Consider the following 13,802-nt stretch of genomic DNA (forward strand, 5'->3'; position numbering starts at 1 on the left):
ACTTCCTGTAGAAATAGAGGACCGTTTGGCTCAGTTGGCTAGAAGACTTGTTTCCTCAGAATAATGTTATCAGCAAGGGTTTGACTCCCGCTCTGGCTGAAGTACCCTGGAACTCACCTCCTTGCCCAGCCTCTGAGTGAGTGGAAGACAGTAGGAAACCACACTGAAGAAAATAGCTGCGATTGAAGCTTCAGCAGTCAATGAGGCATGGGTCTGCCTTTGAGTGGAGCAAACATGGATAAATTAATGAAATTAAACGTAGAAATGTTAGTGAATGTACAAACTGATAAAGAACTTGTACAATTTTTCTACTGTAAAGTTTAAGAATGTTTGTGTCCTTATATTTTAATCTCAACCATGTCACAATTCAAAGGTTATATTTTATTACTGAAACAAAGATGGAAATATTAAAATAAAACAATTATAGATAAGGTAACTTAGAAGAGGCAATTGTTGTTCAGACGGAGCACAGTATAATGTCCAACTCCATCTACAAGTTTGCTGATGACATGCACATAGTGGGTTGGACCTCGAACAGCGATGAGTCCGAATACAGGAGGGAGATAGAGAACCTAGCGGAGTGGTGTAACGTCAACAATCTCTCCCTCAATGCTGGCAAAACTAAAGAGCTGGTCATTGACTTCAGGAAGAAAGGGACTGTACACCACCCCTGTCAGCATCAACGGGGCCGAGGTAGAGATGGTTAGTAGTTTCAAATTCCATGGGGTGCACATCACCAAAAATCTGTCCTGGTCCACCCACGTCGACACTACCACCAAGAAAGCACAACAGCGCCTATACTTCCTCAGGAAACTAAGGAAATTCGGCATGTCCACATTGACTCTTAGCAACGTTTACAGGTGCACTATAGAAAGCATCCTATCTGCCTGCCCCAGACTGTAAGAAACTACAGAGAATCATGAACACAGCGCAGTCCATCACCCAAAACTGCCTCCCCTCCATTGATTCCATCTACACCTCCTGCTGCCTGGGGAAAGCGGGCAGCATAATCAAAGTCCCCTCCCACCCGGCTTACTCACCCTTCCAACTTCTTCCATCGGACAGGAGATACAGAAGTCTGAGAACACGCACGAACAGACTCAAAACAGCTTCTTCCCCACTGTCACCAGACTCCTGAATGACCCTCTTGGGGACTGATAGACTTATGGACTGATCTCTTCACACATCTTCTCTACTGAGTAGTACTACACTCGAGTATGCTTCACCCGATCTCTGTGTCTATTGGATTGGATTGTTTATTGTTACGTGTACCGAGGTAGAGTGAAAAATATTTTTCTGCGAGCAGATCATTAAGTACATGAAAAGAAAAGGAAATAAAAGAAAATACATAATAGGGCAACACAAGGTACACAATGTAACTACATAAGCACCGGCATCAGGTGAAGCACACAGGGGTGTAGTGTAGCAACAGAGCTGCCTGAGGTGGGGTCAATTCCCTGATGCCCATGACTATCATGGAACAAACAAATAAGCTGATTCCTGTCCTGTTCAGGAACCACATAAAGGGTGTCTTTAAGGATCACACCATCATGTGTGGTCAGTGCGTTTTTAAACCTATCGTACGGGGCTGGGAATTTTCCTTTTAAAATCTCCCTGAGATTACTATCTTGCTTCTGGGCCTGCACTAAATCCTCGATATTGGTCTGTGAGACCTGAACTGCATTTACTGGGGCGCTTTCGGGGGGGGGGGGGTTCCAAAAATATCCATGCCTGGAACCTGCTTTAGCCAATGTGTCGGCTTTCACATTCCCAGGTGGGGAGGAACGGCGCTGACTTCGTACTTTAATAATGCCAAATATCCTGCCCTGTGCTTTGTCTAAAATGTAGCGGAGCAATGGGGCTGATGGGAGGGGTTTACCGTCTGCGGAAACAAATCCTCTTGCTTTCCACAGGGGTAGGAATTCCGTGAGGCTGTTGCAGATATAGAGGCTGCCTGAGTATATGTCTGCTGGGCTGGGGAAGGAATCGGGGTGATCTACAATGTACGCAATGGCTGTCAGCTCTGCTGCCTGCGCGCCTAAGTGTCCTGGCAGTTTTAACGAGATTTCTTCCAGGGCGCGTCCCTGCGCGTCCTCGACATAAATACCGCATCCTGTAATGTGCTTCCCGTCTAATATAATGGAAGAACCATCCACATATATTCTTAGAGGTGCGCACGTGTCTGTGTGCTGGGGGCTCTGGGGTGAACTTCCTATCTTCTTGGGAGGTGTATTAGCGATGAAGGGGCCTGTGTTGTGGTGTGGTGAGATAATCTCACATTCATGGAGGGTGCCTGGGTACTGGAGGTTGTCTGCGAGGAAAGTGTGGGTTTTGGTCCATTTAACAGTGATGTCCCGTCCCTGCAAAAGAAGGGTCCATCTGGCTGCTCGGATCTGGCTGACTGTACCGTCCTTAAGTCGTCCGTCTAATAAACGTTGTGTGGGGGTGTGTTCCGTGAGGATTGTGATGGGGTTGAGTCCGGGTATATATGAGAAATACTGAACTGCCCAGAAAACTGCGAGCAGGTGCCGTTCACAGGCAGAAAATCCCTGCTCCACAGGATCTAAAACTCTTTGAGGCATATGCCACAGGTCTTAACTGTTCGTGCCGTTCCTGGAGGAGCACGGCCGAAAGGGTGCGATCTGTGCTAGCTACCTCTATAGCGTAGGGGGAGAGTGGATCTGGAACCTGTAGTGCGGTGGCTGCGATGAGGGCTCTTTTCAAAGCATCCACAGCACCCGTATGCTGCGGAAGCCATTCCCAAGGGGCTCCTTTCTTAAGGAGGTCGGACAGGGGGGCTGCTTTAGTGGCAAAACCGTCTATGTGGTTTCGGCAGTAGCCAACCAGTCCTAAAAACGACCGGAGGGCTGATACATTCTGGGGAAGGGGCAATTTGACGATCGAGTCAATCCTTTTATGCTCGATCTCGCGTTTACCGTGCGTGATAATCGTTCCCAAATATATCACTTTGTCTTCCAAAATTTGGGCCTTCTTGGGGTTCACTTTGCATCCAATCTGCTGCAGGAGCCCTAGGACTTCGGACAGAAGCGAGATGTGCTCTACCTTTGTGTCTGTCTGCAGTAATAGGTGTCTACGTACTGGACCAGACATTCGGGGCAAGAAACTTTAGATAAACCATTTGACAGCTGTCGGTGGAAAATGGAGGGGGAGTTGTGGAATCCTTGTGGGAGGCATGTCCACGTATACTGCTGACCTTTAAATGTGAAGGGAAATTTATACTGGCACGCTTTAGCCAATGGAATGGACCAGAATCCGTTACTGATGTCCAAAACCGTAAAATATCGTGAGTGGAGTCCCTGCTTGAGCATGGTCTCGGGACTTGTGGCTACAGTGGGGGCTGCTGCGGGGGTGATTTTGTTAAGTTCCCGGTAATCAATGGTCAGTCGCCATGATCCATCGGGCTTTCTCACTGGCCAAATCGGGGCATTATTAGTAGAGGCTACTGATCTAAGTACGCCCTGCTCTAATAAACTATCAATAACTTTTGAGATTTCTCCCTCTGCCTCTTGGGGAAATTGATATTGCTTTTGGGGTCTAGGGTCAGGTCCTGTAATTTGAACCGAACCAGCCATCCTGCCACAGTCATGTTTATGACTTGCAAATGCTGTCCTGTTTTTCTGCAGAACTGCCCTAACCTGCTTGTCTGCGCTAATCGTGGTCGGGTCAAACCAAAAATTGCCGACTGCGCTAATCTTATTAGCATACTCACCTACTGTGAGCATTGCGGGGGCTCTTGCTGACTTTGCCATTTTCCAGACACATTGATTTACTGGATCAAATGACAGGTTGTGTGAGTTCATAAAGTCTGTACCTAAAATGTGTTCTGCTGTGTGAGGCAGATCGACCAAAACTATGGGGTGTTTTGTTGTAATGGTGCCAATTAGAATGGATACAGGGGCTGTGATGTGTCCATGCTGTGAGTGGCGATGTTTGAGGGTGCTTGTGTTTGAGAGTGTGTGTGAGGGTGTGGGTGTGTGAGTGAGTGTGTGTGAGGGTGTGGGTGTGTGAGTGAGTGTGTGTGAGGGTGTGGGTGTGTGAGTGAGTGTGTGTGAGGGTGTGAGTGTGTGAGGGTGTGAGTGAGTGTGTGCGAGTGTGTGGGTGTGTGAGTGAGTGTGTGCGAGTGTGTGGGTGTGTGAGTAAGTGTGTGTGAGGGTGTGGGTGTGTGAGTGAGTGTGTGCGAGTGTGTGGGTGTGTGAGTGAGTGTGTGCGAGTGTGTGAGGGTGTGAGTGAGTGTGTGTGAGGGTGTGAGTGAGCGTGTGAGGGTGTGAGTGAGTGTGTGAGGGTGTGAGTGAGTGTGTGCGAGTGTGTGAGGGTGTGAGTGAGTGTGTGCGAGTGTGTGAGGGTGTGAGTGAGTGTGTGCGAGTGTGTGAGGGTGTGAGTGAGTGTGTGCGAGTGTGTGAGGGTGTGAGTGAGTGTGTGCGAGTGTGTGAGGGTGTGAGTGAGTGTGTGCGAGTGTGTGAGGGTGTGAGTGAGTGTGTGAGGGTGTGAGTGAGTGTGTGTGGATCAGTGAGGTGTGTGAGTGAGTGTGTGTGAGTGTGTGTGAGGGTGTGGGTGTGTGAGTGAGTGTGTGTGAGGGTGTGGGTGTGTGAGTGAGTGTGTGTGAGGGTGTGAGTGAGTGTGTGCGAGTGTGTGAGGGTGTGAGTGAGTGTGAGTGAGTGTGTGTGAGTGTGTGAGGGTGTGAGTGAGTGTGTGTGAGTGTGTGAGGGTGTGAGTGAGTGTGTGTGGATCAGTGAGGTGTGTGCAGCCCTCGCAGTATCCTATAAGTTTCAATAAGATCCCCCCTCATCCTTCTAAACTCCAACGAGTACAGACCCAGAGTCCTCAACCATTCCTCATACGACAAGTTCTTCATTCCAGGGATCATTCTTGTGAACCTCCTCTGGTCCCTTTCCAAGGCCAGCACATCCTTCCTTAGATACGGGGGCCCAAAACTGCTCACAATACTCCAAATGGGGTCTGACCAGAGCCTTATACAGCCTCAGAAGTACATCCCTGGTCTTGTATTCTAGCCCTCTCGACATGAATGCTAACATTGCATTGTGAATGGGAGTGTGTGATGGTGTGTGTGTATGTGGGTGGGTGTGTGAGGGTGTGTGTGAGGGTGTGTGGTTGTGTGTGAGGGTGTGTCGGTGGGTACGTGAGTGTGGGTGTGTGTGAGTTTGTGTGTGAGTGTGTGTGGATGTGTCTGTATGTGTGAGTGTGTGTGTGATGGTGTGAGTGTGTGAGGGTGTGTGTGTGTGGATGTGTGAGTGGGTGTGAGTGTGTGTGCAGGTGTGAGGGTGGGTGTGTGTGTGTGGATGGGTGAGAGTGTGTGAGGATGTGTGTGGGTGTGTGTGAGTGTGAGGGTGTGTGAGGGTGCGTTTGTGAGGGGGGTGTGTGAGTGTGAGGGTGTGTGAGGGTGCGTTTGTGAGGGGGGTGTGTGAGTGTGAGGGTGTGTGAGGGTGCGTTTGTGAGGGGGGTGTGTGAGTGTGAGGGTGTGTGAGGGTGCGTTTGTGAGGGGGGTGTGAGTGTGAGGGTGTGTGAGGGTGTGTTTGTGAGGGGGGTGTGAGTGTGTGTGTGTGGTTGTGCAAGGGTGAGGGTGTGTGGGTGTGTGTGTGTGTGGGCGGGGGTGGGACGGTGTGTATGTGGGTGTGTTGTGTGGCTGTGTGTGTGTGGGTGTGTGTGTCTGCGAGGTTGTGTGTGTGGGTGTGTGTGAGGGTGTGTGTGGGTGAGTGTGTGGTTGTGTGTGTGGGTGTGTGTGAGGGTGTGTGTGAAGGTTTGTGTGGGTGTGTGTGAGAGTGTGTGGGTGTGTGTGTGTGTGAGGGTGTGTTTGGCTGTGTGAGGGTGTGTGTGAGGGTGTGTGTGTGGGTGTGTATGTGCGAGGGTGTGTGTGTGAGGTTGAGTGTCTGGGTCAGACACACCCACACTCACATACCGACAGACACACCCTCACACACAACTACACACACCCTCACACACACCCTCACACAGACCCCCCCACACACACACCCTTACACACACACTCACACATCAATACACACCCTCACACACACCCTCACTCACACACCCACACACACACCCTCACACACCCACCCACATACACACACACCATCACACACTCCCACACACAATGCAATGTTAGCATTCATGTCAAGAGGGCTAGAGTACAAGACCAGGGATGTACTTCTGAGGCTGTATAAGGCTCTGGTCAGACCCCATTTGAGTATTGTGAGCAGTTTTGGGCCCCGTATCTAAGGAAGGATGTGCTGGGCCTTGGAAAGGGTCCAGAAGAGATTCACAAGAATGATCCCTGGAATGAAGAACTTGTCGTATGAGGACTGTTTGAGGACTCTGGGTCTGTACTCATTGGTGTTTACAAGGATGCGAGGGGATCTTATTGAAACTTATAGGATACTGCGAGGCAAGGATAGAGTGGATGTGGAGAGGATGTTTCCACTTGTAGGAAAAACTAGAACCAGAGGACACAATCTCAGACTAAAGGGACGATCCTTTAAAACTGAGATGAGGAGGAATTTCTTCAGCCAGAGGGTGGTGAATCTGTGGAACTCTTTGCCGCAGAAGGCTGTGGAGGCCAAATCACTGAGTGTCTTTAAGGCAGAGATAGACAGGTTTGTGATTAATAAGGGGATCAGGGGTTATGGGGAGAAGGCAGGAGAATGGGGATGAGAAAAATATCAGCCATGATTGAATGGCGGAGCAGACTCAATGGGCCGAGTGGCCTAATTCTGCTCCGATGTCTTATGGAGACTCGATAATTCTTTCAAAGAGTTAGTGAATGGGATCCTTCTGTGCTGTGAATTACTTCAGGATTAAAGGAGAGTGAGTCTACACTCCTTTATTTAAAATTCAAATGGTCTTACCTGCCCATTATTTTCTGATTTAACTCGTCTTCTTTAACACTTTCAACCCTGAATGACATCCTGAGTTGACATCCTTCACCTCAATTTCTCAACAAAACATATTAATTATTGTCGGACAGCTTCCCAGATACCCACACCAATTGGAAGTTCTCCAACAATGGTGACAATTTAATGTCGGGTACCTTTCACTCTTTTTTCCATGTATTCCTCTTCAAGGTAAGCATGCCGGACACGTTAAACACAAATCTCTACACTGGCCAGAGGATTTTCATTTCTTAAACTGATCCAACTTCAAAAACTAAATATGTGGATGGATGGAGCAAATGGCTGTACCTCAGCTGGACCTCAGCTGGATCATCTGGACTTGAGCTGGACCTCAGCTGGATCACCTAGACTTGAGCTGGACCTCAGCTGGACCTCAGCTGGATCATCTGGACTTGAGCTGGACCTCAGCTGGACTTGAGCTGGACCTCAGCTGGATCACCTAGACTTGAGCTGGACCTCAGCTGGATCAGCTGGTCTTGAGCTGGACCTCAGCTGGATCATCTGGACTTGAGCTAGACCTTAGCTGGATCACCTAGACTTGAGCTGGACCTCAGCTGGATTTTAGCTGGACCTCAGCTGGATCACCTGGACTTGAGCTGGACCTCAGCTGGATCACCTAGACTTGAGCTGAACCTCAGCTGGATCACCTAGACTTGAGCTGGACCTCAGCTGGATCATCTGGACTTGAGCTGGACCTTAGCTGGATCACCTAGACTTGAGCTGGACCTCAGCTGGATTTTAGCTGGACCTCAGCTGGATCACCTGGACTTGAGCTGGACCTCAGCTGGATCACCTAGACTTGAGCTGGACCTCAGCTGGATCAGCTGGACTTGAGCTGGCCCTCAGCTGGATCACCTAGACTTGAGCTGGACCTCAGCTGGATCAGCTGGACTTGAGCTGGACCTCAGCTGGATCACCTAGACTTGAGCTGGACCTCAGCTGGATCACCAGGACTTGAGCTGGACCTCAGCTAGATCACCTAGACTTGAGCTGGCCCTCAGCTGGATCAGCTGGTCTTGAGCTGGCCCTCAGCTGGGTCAGCTGGACTTGAGCTGGACCTCAGCTGGATCACCTAGACTTGAGCTGGACCTCAGCTGGGTCAGCTGGATTTCAGCTGGATCACCTGGACTTGAGCTGGACCTCAGCTGGGTCAGCTGGATTTCAGCTGGATCACCTGGACTTGAGCTGGCCCTCAGCTGGATCACCTGGACCTGAGCTGGACCTCAGCTGGATCACCTGGACTTGAGCTGGACCTCAGCTGGATCAGCTGGACTTGAGCTGGCCCTCAGCTGGATCACCTAGACTTGAGCTGGACCTCAGCTGGACTTGAGCTGGACCTCAGCTGGATCACCTGGACTTGAGCTGGACCTCAGCTGGGTCAGCTGGACTTGAGCTGGACCTCAGCTGGATCACCTAGACTTGAGCTGGCCCTCAGCTGGATCACCTGGACTTGAGCTGGACCTCAGCTGGATCACCTGAACTTGAGCTGGACCTCAGCTGGATCAGCTGGACTTGAGCTGGCCCTCAGCTGGATCACCTAGACTTGAGCTGGACCTCAGCTGGATCAGCTGGACTTGAGCTGGACCTCAGCTGGATCACCTGGACTTGAGCTGGCCCTCAGCTGGATCAGCTGGATTTCAGCTGGACCTCAGCTGGGTCAGCTGGACTTGAGCTGGACCTCAGCTGGATCACCTAGACTTGAGCTGGACCTCAGCTGGGTCAGCTGGATTTCAGCTGGATCACCTGGACTTGAGCTGGACCTCAGCTGGATCAGCTGGACTTGAGCTGGACCTCAGCTGGATCACCTGGACTTGAGCTGGCCCTCAGCTGGATCACCTGGACTTGAGCTGGCCCTCAGCTGGATCAGCTGGATTTCAGCTGGACCTCAGCTGGATCACCTGGACTTGAGCTGGACCTCAGCTGGATCAGCTGGATTTCAGCATTGGAACAGGGTCGCCAGCTCAGTTTGGATTATTCCTGTGATTTCATCACATGGCCACCCACTTCATACAGGCCCATCATTGACCACCAGACATGTCCACACTCACAAAGCACAGTCTACCCCCGCCCCAGTTAGCAAGCAAATTCTCTGGGTTTTAAAAAAATTTAGAGTACCCAATAATTTTTTTTCCCAATTAAGGGGCAATTGAGCGTGGCCAATCCACCTAACCTGCACATCTTTGGGTTGTGGGGGGTGAAACCCACGCAGACACGGAGAGAATGTGCTAACTGCACACGGACAGTGACCTAGGGCCGGGATTCGAACCTGGGTCCTCAGCGCTGTAGGCAGCAGTGCTAACCACTGCGCCACCATGTTGCCCCAATACACTCTGTTACCCAATTCTTTACAGTCAGCCAAACATCCACTTCTCTCATCGCCAATATTTAACAATAACTAGTAAACAGAATGTACAAAGAAAGTAAAGAACAGAAAGTTGTTGCAGGCCCCAATATTCTTCTCCTGGATTTCAGAGTGGTGCAGAGGAGCCTTCAATTCCTGGAGGCTCCAGGGCAATGCTGGAGAGTTGGCAACTCGAGATAACGTTCACAGTACTTTGCTCGGCTATACAGAGCAAAACATTTTCAAATATTTTGCTCACAGGCAAAGCCGGCCGTCTTTTCGAATTCGCCAAGGGTTTGTTTTAATCTAATGCTGCCTCTTTATAAAAAAGACAGAAACATTTGGGGAAAATGCAATGTTCTTTTCCACTTGTGGCATTGTGAGGACGAGCATTAAAAATGATGCCAGGTCACTGACGTTGAAGCATTACACATCCCACCACAAGGTGGCGAGTAGACCCAACACAAACGTGATTATTTAGATAAAAGCAAATTACTGCAGAGGCTGGAATCTGAAACCAAAACAGAGAACACTGGACAATCTCAGGTTAGAGAGCATCTGTGGAAAGAGAGGGGAGTTAACGTTTCGATTCTGGGTGTCAAAACCGATGAAGAGTCGTCCAGACTCGAAACATTAGCTCCGTTCTCTCCCCACAGATGCTGTCAGACCTGCTATGATTATTTAGAAACTAGAGATAAATTTTCACAAATATGTCAGTATTAAGCCTGGCAGAGTGGGTTTTTAGCTGTAATAAGTAAGAACTGGGTAGCAGTAGAGTGCAATCTTTGTTTGTATTTCCCAGAGAACAGTTAAACATGCCTCAATACAACCCCCAAGTTCCTGACCACAACAGTATTGTCGCCTAAAGAAGCCAAACATGGATCAGTCATTTCTCTGTGGAGACCAAAAGGGAGGGATCGCACACAACTCTGCCAAACAGATGTGGAGCAGCGTTGGTGGTTAGCTGGTATCAGTCCTGAAAGACGTGCTTGTTAGGTGAATTGGACATTCTGAATTCTCCCTCCGTGTACCCGAACAGGCGCCGGAATGTGGCGACTAGGGGCTTTTCACAGTAACTTCATTGCAGTGTTAATGTAAGCCTACTTGTGACAATAATAACGATTATTATTATTATTTCCCTCGTCCATTTTCAGAGAATGAGGTGATATGGAAAATACACAAAGATAAAAAGGACAAAATGTCGTTTTCAAAACCGACAAATCGTCTTTGCGATGTTCTGTGTTCACAAAAGGCAGGAGGAGGCTGCAGCATTTCCGATGCCCTATTATAGACGCCTTGCGCTTCTGAAGACATTAAAGCTCCCAGTCACGCCGGGTAAGAGCCTCACTGCAAACCAGGAACTTGTGGGTTTGAGTTCCAAACTGACGACCATTTCATCCTCCTCCTCCATTTTCAAAAGTTTCTTTTCGGGAATTAAATAGTTTAATTAGATCTCAGCTGGGCTACAAGGAGGAGAAGATGTGCAATTTGAGGGCTGGGCATAACTGAGACTGCTAATTTTGCTGTGAGCATTCTTCCCACCAGCAATCATCAAGTAGAATGGAACGTCTGCAAGTCGCCTGCGGTAGTGACCGATCCTCCCAGCTACAAGCTGCCAACATCCTCTCCGCTGCGGGTGGAGGAAGCCTTGCCAATTAGGAAATAGATTTCTCCTTGGAACAAAACCCGGTTATTTAATACCGTGAAATCCACTATAAACCTGCTTCATATCCTTATCCACTTGCTTGCAATAGGCATAAATATAATAAAGAGGCACGGTAGCACAGTGGTTAGCACTGGTGCTTCACAACGCCAGGATCCCAGGTTCGATTCCCAGCTTGGGTCAACTGTCTGTGCGGAGTCTGCACGTTCTCCCCGTGTCTGCGTGGGTTCCCTCCGGGTGCTCCAGTTTCCTCCCACAAGTCCCGAAAGACGTGCTGTTGGGTAATTTGGACATTCTGAATTCTCCCTCTGTGACCCGAACAGGCGCCGGAATGTGGCGACTAGGGGCTTTTCGCAGTAACTTCACTGCAGTGTTAATGTAAGCCTACTTGTGACACTAAAGATTATTATTATTAAGAGAGACCTGAATGGCTACATTTACAGCAATATGTAACATGACAGAGGTTCGTACTGTCCAGTTCGCTTCATTGTGTTTTATCCCCGGTGATTAATTATAAAATGGAATTCCAAAACAGAAAATATTTTCCAGGTTGAAGCAGCAAAGTGTGCTCCAACACAGCTGCATTGAACAGCATAAACATCACCACTCACATATCACAGGGAACTTTACTGATTTCCACATCTGATTCCAATATTCACATAGTCCCATTAACCGTTTTATTTTTAAATCTTCAGATGTCGTCTGTACTTAATTTTGTGTTCTGCTTTTCCGAGTTGGTATAATTTGGTGTGGTTCTCTGTGAATGAATGGAGATACTGTAACCATATATCTGCTGGGTTTATGTGGACTGAATTTAAAATCTTTGTCCTTGTTCCTAAATTCCTGTCTGGGTTTAAACATCCAACCTCTAAAACCTCAGCCATCTCCATGTCACAGCTCTGCCCTCTCGTGCAACCTCCTCCCGCTCCATTGGTGGTAAATTCCCATCTGCCTCCTCCCTCTCTCTCCCAGTGCCTTTGCTTTGCCGCCTTTCTCTTCCTCTTCAAATGAGCATTTTGTCACCTCTTCAAACCCCTCCGTTGTTTGGTCTCTACCCTCTCCTGTACAAGTTGACAATTCCAATTCCCCTCCCGCATCGCCTTGTGGTTCAGTAACGCAGACGTTTCCATAATTAGCAATTTCCGGATCAGGTCGATAGTCACCAGGGGCTTATACTGGTGAGGGGTCCTGCTCCTCATCACCCGTGGTTGATCAGGAGTCTCTCCCGCTCTCACCGTCAGCCATTGGCGTGTTTGGAAGGGTTCGCAGCTTGACACTCAATCTGTTTGACCGCGTGATGAACCCGTCTTCCTTGACCATTAGGTCCTGGGGTGGAATACGGACCCGGAGATACTGGTTCAGACGCAGCGACACTACCCACTGTATCACAAGGCCACCCCTGTATGGAAAGCTTTGGGGGATTTTAAAGACACCGATATCATGAGATGAAACTGTTGTATATCTGGGAATACCGGCTGGTTCTGTGTCACGTGTGTGTAGTGATGTCAGCACAGGGTGAGGTTCTTCCGAAACTTTCCTAAGTGTGGTAGTGAGCGGGAACTGGGATGGATTTCCCTGTGCTCAGTGAGACTGTCTCTGTAATGCAGCATTAATTGGTCCACTTAAGGAGGCCCCATGGGCTTCACGCTGCAAATGAAGACTCGTCAGCCACTTCACCCCGCCCGCCAGCCCCCCGCTAACAAGGTCGGGCAGCATTTATACTGCAAGTACAGAGCCAACCCCACTCAGCTCGGGCCCCTGGCGCTGTGAAGCAAACCACTGCGCTACCGGGTGAAGTGGCAGCGGCATCAGCATGGGCAGCGTGACCAGCTGGTCCAGGACCCAGTGCCATAACAAGGTCAATAACACTGAACGGGCGCATGGGTGAGTTGGTGCCACCCCCCCCCCCCCCCCCCCCCGGTACCTGGAACGGCCCCCAACCTGCACCTGTGCCGTGCCCTGACCTACGCATGCGGCCCCCTCCCCAAAACCTTTCTCACCCCACCCCAAGCCCCCTCCCCAACCATGTTCCCCCCCCTACACTGAACCATGTGTGTGGCTAATGATGCCCTCTCTGTGTCTCGGCAGGAGAAGCTGTCCTACACCCACCGGGGGGAGGGCCCAGACTGGCGGGGGGGGGCCAGACTGGCGGGGAGGGGGGGGGGCACCAGACTGGCGGGGGGAGGCAGTCGGGCGGGGGTGGGCGGGGGCCCAGACTGGCGGGGGGGGGGAGGGGGGGGGCGCCAGACTGGCGGTGGGGAGGGGGGGGGCCCAGACCGGCGGGGGGAGGGGGGGGGCCCAGACCGGCGGGGGGGGGGGAGGGCCAAGACCGGCGGGGGGGGGGGGGGGGGGGGGGGAGCCCAGACCGGCAGGGGGAGGGGGGGGGGGAGGGCCCAGACTGGCGGGGGGGGGGCCAGACTGGCGGTGGGGGGGGGGGGGTGAGGGGGGGCGCAGACTGGCGGGGGGGGGGGCCAGACTGGCGGTGGGGGTGGGGGGGGGCGCCAGACTGGCGGGGGGGGGGGGGGCCCAGACTGGCGGGGGGGGGGGGGGGGGGGGGCCAGGCTGGCGGGGGGAGGGGGGGGCAGTCGGGGCGGGGGGGGGGGGGGCGGGGGGCCCAGACTGGCGGGGGGGGGAGGGGGGGGCGCCAGACTGGCGGTGGGGGGGGAACATTAGAATCCTCACCACCTTCGAGGCACAGGCCCTGGAGTTCACGGGGGTGGCTGAGGACAGAGTGGTCACCAACGTGGAGGTGAGGATGGACCATTACATGTGAGTTGATAATGGCACACGGACTGACCCGTCCCTCCCACTGACCACATATCCATTCTCCCGCAGGAAGTCTAATCGCCGGCACCGGTCAATCCAGGGTGGT

The sequence above is a fragment of the Scyliorhinus canicula genome, chromosome 20, assembly GCF_902713615.1.
Source record: "Scyliorhinus canicula chromosome 20, sScyCan1.1, whole genome shotgun sequence".
Lineage (NCBI taxonomy): Eukaryota > Metazoa > Chordata > Chondrichthyes > Carcharhiniformes > Scyliorhinidae > Scyliorhinus > Scyliorhinus canicula.